We start from the raw sequence: 7,389 nt of genomic DNA on the forward strand, positions 1-7,389 counted from the left end.
AGTCGACTTTTAGCCAGTGTCTTAAAAAATTAGATGCGTCAGTATTTTTGAACCTGGAGGAGCTTATTGTGCAGCTTATTGTAGTGATAATTATAGAGGTCACAGTAAGTCCGAATTCAGACGACTGTAGTATACGCCCGTGTGACGGTCGTTAAAACCACGGCCGTCACACAGACACATGCATTTCAATGGGGCCGTTCAAACGGCTGTTGTTTCAATGGATCATGTGAAGGGTATGTTGAAAAAAAGAACATGTCCTATTTTGTTCCGTTTTCATGCATCCCGCCATAGACTCAATTCTATGGAGATCCGTGAAAATGGGACCCGCACGGGGGCAACTCGGACATGAAAACAGCAGTTTTTCACATCCGAGTTTCCCTATGTTCGTTTGAATTTGGCCTTAGTGTATATTCACATGGGGCAGTAAAAACACGGTTTATTACTCCATGATTTTTGTGAAATTGCAGACAAACCGCGGCATTATGCAGCAATTTTGTAATGTTCCCCGCAATAAACCGCAATATGACCACACTGTGTAATAGACCCTAGATGCTGCTAATATGTTCATAGAAGTATTGCTTTGTAATAATGTGGCACAGGCAAGCGTCTTCAGAGGTGCTGTGGTCACACGGGCACTGCTATTCTGCCTGCCCAATCAGTAACGGGACAGCGAGTGTCGGGCTCTAATGGAGGCGATTAGAGAAACCTCTGATCTCCGTAGTTTAACCCCTTGTATGCTGTGAATAATGCTGATCATAAAATATAGATGTAAAGGATCTGCCAGGCACAGCTTCGGGGTTAACTCCCTTAATTAATCAGTCAGCACCTGAATCTACATCCCTGAGACTGACTCCAGCTTCCACCACTCAGGCTGGCAGGCTTAGGAGTGGGAGAGCCTATCGCAGCCTGGCCAGACTCAGCTAGCTCCCGCCCTCTGTCTATTTATACCTGCATTTCCTGTTCCTCCTTGCTTGTTATTCTTTTTCGTGTGGTTTCCTGGCCCAGCTACAGCTCCTTCTATTTTGTTCCTGCTCCATACAGACCCTGGCTTACTGACTACTCTTCTGCTCTTCGTTTGGTACCTCGCACACTCCTGGCTTGACTCGGCTCGTTCACCACTCTGGTTGCTCACGGTGTTGCCGTGGGCAACTGCCCCTTTCCCTTGCTTGTATTCCCTTGTATGTTTGTCGTGTTTGTCGTGCACTTACTGAGTGCAGGGTCCGCCGCCCAGTTGTACCCCGTCGCCTAGGGCGGGTCGTTGCAAGTAGGCAGAGACAGAGTGGCGGGTAGATTAGGGCTCACTTGTCCGTTTCCCTACCCCCCGGTCATTACATAATAACAAGCCCATACCTAGTCTACCCTGGTCCCTGACACCACTATGGACCCCCGTGAGACCCTGGCTCAGCAAATGCAGGGTCTCTCCCTACAGGTCCAGGCCCTGGCTCAGAGGGTCAACCAGCCTGATGCTACCTTGGTAGTTCCCCTCACCGCACCTCTTGAACCCCACATCAAGTTGCCCGACCGGTTCTCAGGGGACCGGAGGGCTTTTCTCTCCTTTCGGGAGAGTTGTAGGCTTTACTTTCGTTTAAAGCCTCATTCCTCAGGTTCTGAGAGCCAGCGGGTGGGTATAATTATGTCCCGGCTCCAGGAAGGGCCCCAAGAGTGGGCCTTCTCCTTGGCTCCTGACGCCCCTGAACTTTCCTCCGTTGATTGTTTATTTTCTGCTCTCTGACTTATTTATGACGAGACTGACAGGACTGCCTTTGCCGAGAGTCAGCTGGTGACCTTACGTCAGGGTAAGAGACCTGTTGAGGAGTATTGCTCTGACTTTAGGAAGTGGTGCGTAGCTTCTCGGTGGAATGACCCTGCCTTAAGGTGCCAGTTTAGGTTGGGTCTGTCGAATGCCCTGAAAGACCTGCTAGTTAGCTATCCCTCTTCTGACTCCCTAGACCAGGCTATGGCTTTAGCGGTACGACTTAACTGACGTCTCAGGGAACGACAACATCAACGTTTATGTGTTTTCTCCTCCGACTCCCCCATGATGCCTCCCGAAGTTCCGTTGCTTCGTTCCTCCAGGAAAGACTCAGAGATACCTATGCAACTCGGGGCCTCCGTGTCCCCCCAACAACGTAGAGAATTCCGCAGGAAGAATGGTCTCTGCTTCTACTGTGGGGATGACAAGCATCAAGTGAAAAACTGTCCTAAGCGTAAGAATGCAGCCAGAGAACTTCCGCGCCTAAGTGATCATCGGGGAGGTCACTTGGGCGCACAGGTATTTCCAGTAAATAGGAAACGTACTAAGATCTTGCTTCCCTTTCAGGTCTCTTTTGGTGGCAGGTCCGCTACCGGCAGTGCCTTCGTGGATTCAGGGTCCTCTACTAATATTATGTCTGTGGAATTTGCTATGTCTCTTGCTATGCCTCTGATTGATTTGCCTAAACTTGTCCCGGTAGTGGGTATCGACTCCACTCCTCTTGCTAATGGTTATTTTACACAGCATACCCCTGTTTTTGAACTCCTTGTTGGCTCCATGCATTTGGAGCAATGCTCTGTACTGTTGATGCAGGGATTATCGTACGATTTGGTTCTAGGCCTTCCCTGGTTGCAGTTGCATAATCCCACGTTTGACTGGAATACTGGGGAGCTAACCAAATGGGGTAATGAATGTTGTACGTCATGTTTTTCTGTTAATTCTATTTCTCCCCCTGAGGAGGCGAATACGCTACCCGAGTTTGTTCAGGACTTCACTGATGTTTTCTCTAGGGAGGCCTCCGAAGTGTTACCTCCTCATAGAGAATACGATTGCGCTATCGAATTGGTACCAGGAGCTAAGCTTCCTAAGGGTAGGATATTTAATCTTTCTTGTCCCGAACGTGAAGCCATGAGAGAGTATATCCAGGAATCCCTGGCCAAGGGTTACATTCGTCCCTCTTCTTCTCCGGTAGGTGCTGGCTTCTTCTTCGTGGGGAAGAAGGATGGTGGTCTTAGGCCATGCATTGACTACCGTAGCCTGAATAAGGTCACGGTAAGGAACCAGTATCCCCTTCCTTTGATTCCTGATCTCTTTAATCAGGTTCAGGGGGCCCAATGGTTCTCTAAATTGGATCTACGGGGGGCGTATAACCTTATTCGCATCAAAGAGGGGGATGAGTGGAAGACTGCGTTTAACACGCCCGAAGGCCATTTCGAATACCTCATCATGCCCTTTGGGTTGTGTAATGCCCCTGCGGTCTTCCAGAATTTCATAAATGAGATTTTGAGAAATTACCTGGGGATATTTCTTATAGTGTACCTTGATGACATACTGGTGTTTTCCAAGGACTGGTCCTCCCACGTGGAGCATGTCAGGAAGGTGCTCCAGGTCCTTCGGGAAAACAAACTGTTTGCCAAAACCGAAAAATGTGTGTTTGGGGTACAGGAGATACCATTTTTGGGTCAAATCCTCACTCCTCATGAATTCCGCATGGACCCCGCCAAGGTAAAGGCTGTGGCGGAATGGGTCCAACCTGCCTCCCTGAAGGCGTTACAGTGTTTTTTGGGGTTCGCTAATTATTACAGGAGATTTATTGCTAACTTCTCGGTCATCGCTAAGCCTCTTACGGACCTCACTCGCAAAGGTGCTGATCTCCTCCACTGGCCTCCTGAGGCTGTCCAGGCTTTTGAAGTCCTTAAGAAGTGCTTTATCTCGGCCCCGGTGCTGGTTCAGCCCAACCAAATGGAGCCATTTATCGTGGAAGTTGACGCATCTGAGGTGGGAGTGGGGGCTGTCTTGTCCCAGGGTACCAGGTCCCTCACCCATCTCCGCACCTGTGCCTACTTCTCCAGGAAGTTTTCGCCAACTGAGAGTAACTATGATATTGGCAACCGCGAACTCTTAGCCATTAAATGGGCATTTGAAGAGTGGCGCCACTTCCTGGAGGGGGCTAGACACCAGGTAACGGTCCTTACCGACCACAAGAATCTGGTTTTCCTAGAATCTGCCCGGAGGCTAAACCCGAGACAAGCTCAATGGGCGTTATTTTTTACCAGATTCAATTTTTTGGTTACCTATAGGGCTGGGTCTAAAAATATTAAGGCTGATGCACTGTCGCGTAGCTTCATGGCCAGCCCACCTTCGGAGGAAGATCCTGCTTGTATTTTGCCTCCAGGTATAATCATTTCCTCGATCGATTCTGATTTAGTCTCTGAAATTGCTGCTGCTCAAGGTTCAGCTCCCGGGAACCTTCCTGAGAACAAGCTGTTTGTTCCCCTGCAATTCCGGCTAAGGGTACTTAGGGAAAATCATGACTCCGCACTATCTGGTCATCCAGGCATCCTGGGTACCAAACACCTCATTACCAGAAATTATTGGTGGCCTGGGTTGCCTAAAGACGTTAAGGCCTACGTCGCCGCTTGTGAGGTTTGTGCTAGGTCCAAGACTCCCAGGTCCCGACCAGCGGGCTTACTGCGTTTGTTGCCCATTCCCCAGAGACCTTGGACACATATCTCCATGGATTTTATCACCGATTTGCCTCCATCTCAAGGCAAGTCGGTGGTGTGGGTGGTGGTAGACCGCTTCAGTAAGATGTGCCACTTTGTGCCCCTCAAGAAACTACCCAACGCCAAGACGTTGGCTACCTTGTTTGTCAAACACATCCTGCGTCTCCATGGGGTCCCTGTCAATATTGTTTCGGACAGAGGGGTACAATTTGTTTCATTGTTTTGGAGAGCCTTCTGTATGAAGTTGGGGATTGATCTGTCCTTCTCCTCTGCCTTCCATCCTGAAACCAATGGCCAAACGGAGAGGACTAATCAATCTCTAGAACAATACTTAAGGTGTTTTGTCTCTGACTGTCAATATGATTGGGTCTCATTCATTCCCCTCGCTGAATTTTCCCTTAATAACCGGGTCAGTAACTCGTCAGGGGTCTCTCCCTTTTTCTGTAATTTTGGGTTTAATCCACGGTTCTCCTCCGTTTCACCTGGTAGTTCCAACAATCCCGAGGTAGAGGTCGTTCATCGGGAACTGTGCACAGTCTGGGCCCAGGCTCAGAAGAACCTAGAGGCGTCCCAGAGCTACAAAAAACTCAGGCTGATAGAAAACGTTCTGCTAACCCCCTGTTTATGGTCGGGGATCTGGTGTGGTTGTCGTCTAGGAACTTGCGTCTCAAGGTTCCGTCCAAGAAGTTTGCTCCCCGGTTTATTGGGCCGTATAAGGTCATTGAGGTCCTCAATCCTGTCTCCTTCCGGCTGGAGTTACCCCCGTCTTTTCGTATACACGACGTGTTTCATGCCTCCCTCCTTAAACGCTGCTCCCCGTCCTTGGCTCCCTCGAGGAGACCTCCTGTTCCCGTTCTCACCCCTGAGGGGGTGGAATTCGAGGTGGCCAGGATTGTGGACAGCAAGATGGTCCAAGGCTCCCTCCAGTACCTGGTCCATTGGAGAGGTTACGGGCCCGAGGAGAGGACTTGGGTACCCGCTCGGGATGTTCACGCTGGGGTATTGGTCAGGAGGTTCCACCTGCGTTTCCCCAGTAAGCCAGGTCCACTTAGAAAGGGTCCGGTGGCCCCTCATAAAAGGGGGGGTACTGTAAAGGATCTGCCAGGCACAGCTTCGGGGTTAACTCCCTTAATTAATCAGTCAGCACCTGAATCTACATCCCTGAGACTGACTCCAGCTTCCACCACTCAGGCTGGCAGGCTTAGGAGTGGGAGAGCCTATCGCAGCCTGGCCAGACTCAGCTAGCTCCCGCCCTCTGTCTATTTATACCTGCATTTCCTGTTCCTCCTTGCTTGTTATTCTTTTTCGTGTGCTTTCCTGGCCCAGCTACAGCTCCTTCTATTTTGTTCCTGCTCCATACAGACCCTGGCTTACTGACTACTCTTCTGCTCTTCGTTTGGTACCTCGCACACTCCTGGCTTGACTCGGCTCGTTCACCACTCTGGTTGCTCACGGTGTTGCCGTGGGCAACTGCCCCTTTCCCTTGCTTGTATTCCCTTGTATGTTTGTCGTGTTTGTCGTGCACTTACTGAGTGCAGGGACCGCCGCCCAGTTGTACCCCGTCGCCTAGGGCGGGTCGTTGCAAGTAGGCAGGGACAGAGTGGTGGGTAGATTAGGGCTCACTTGTCCGTTTCCCTACCCCCCGGTCATTACAATAGAAAGGGAAAAGCAATGGGCGGATCCCCTATACCCATATCTTATATGGGTAGAAACCCAGGGTCCATCCTCTTGCATGTTTACTGTAGGTACTTATTAGTACATAGGCTAATGTACAAGTACCGTATATATGAATATACTATATGCAGGGATAATATTATGTAAAAAATTCATCATTAATAAAAAACCCATTATGGAGTTTAAAAATGTAAAAAAATAAATAATGAAAAATATCACAAAAAAAAACGCAAACACAAAATTTTTCCTTGCATTACATATTATTACATAACGTTTACAAAACACCAAATAATGATTACATATTTGTGATCTTCATAACCGTAACAACCTGTTATATACATTTATAACTTTGTTTGGTGAATGGCATAAAAATAAAATAAAAAGTAAGGGAAAAAAATGCACTGTTTTTCTGCATTTCCATCAAAATTTTAAATTAATCGCTAACATACAGCACCAGAGAAATTTTACCAAATGAAAATACGACTAATCCTGCAAAAGTCGTGCAAGCACAGTGACCTAAACTGAGAAAAGTCATGACGTCCAGAATGCTGAGAGGCAAAAACCAAAACATTATTTAAAAATGTCCTGTCTTCAAGGGGTTATTCACTTTAGAGATTTTTGCATTTTGTTTTTATGCATTTCTGTGGCTTTCCCGATTACTTCTCAGATGCTCCTATAAACCTTCCATAGATGTGGCATGTCCGTGTATCTAGTTTTGTCTTCTTTGAATATTTATTTTCGACAAAACAATGCGTTTTAGTAACATATTTGATTTTTATTTTGTCAAAATAAATCAACAAAAAAAGAACTAAAAAAATGTTGCCAAAATTTGACATACCGTGTAGAAAGCCAATACAAAGTTACTAAATATAAATTCCTCCTAAAAAAGGAAAATGTCTTGGCCACCAGAGGTGTAAAGATAAGACGCCATTAGCAGTAATATATGATCCGTCAACTATTTAAGAGACTAAATCACAACTTTTAACCCCTATCCACCCCCAATCCACCCTGTATTCCTGTCTGTAGATAGAGAACACTTACCTGAGGATACAGCTCCCAGGTACACGAGAAAGAGATTTACAAAAAAACTGACTGAATGCAGATGGTCCATTTCTTAACTCTGGTGGGGACTGAAGGAGGATAACCAATATATAGAATTATTCATACAACTAACTTCCTGTACAGGCCACTTTCCATCTGTGTCACAGACTTCATATGGTTACACACAAACAATTC

The sequence above is a fragment of the Rhinoderma darwinii genome, chromosome 2 (genome assembly GCF_050947455.1).
Source record: "Rhinoderma darwinii isolate aRhiDar2 chromosome 2, aRhiDar2.hap1, whole genome shotgun sequence".
NCBI classification, from domain to species: Eukaryota; Metazoa; Chordata; class Amphibia; order Anura; family Rhinodermatidae; genus Rhinoderma; species Rhinoderma darwinii.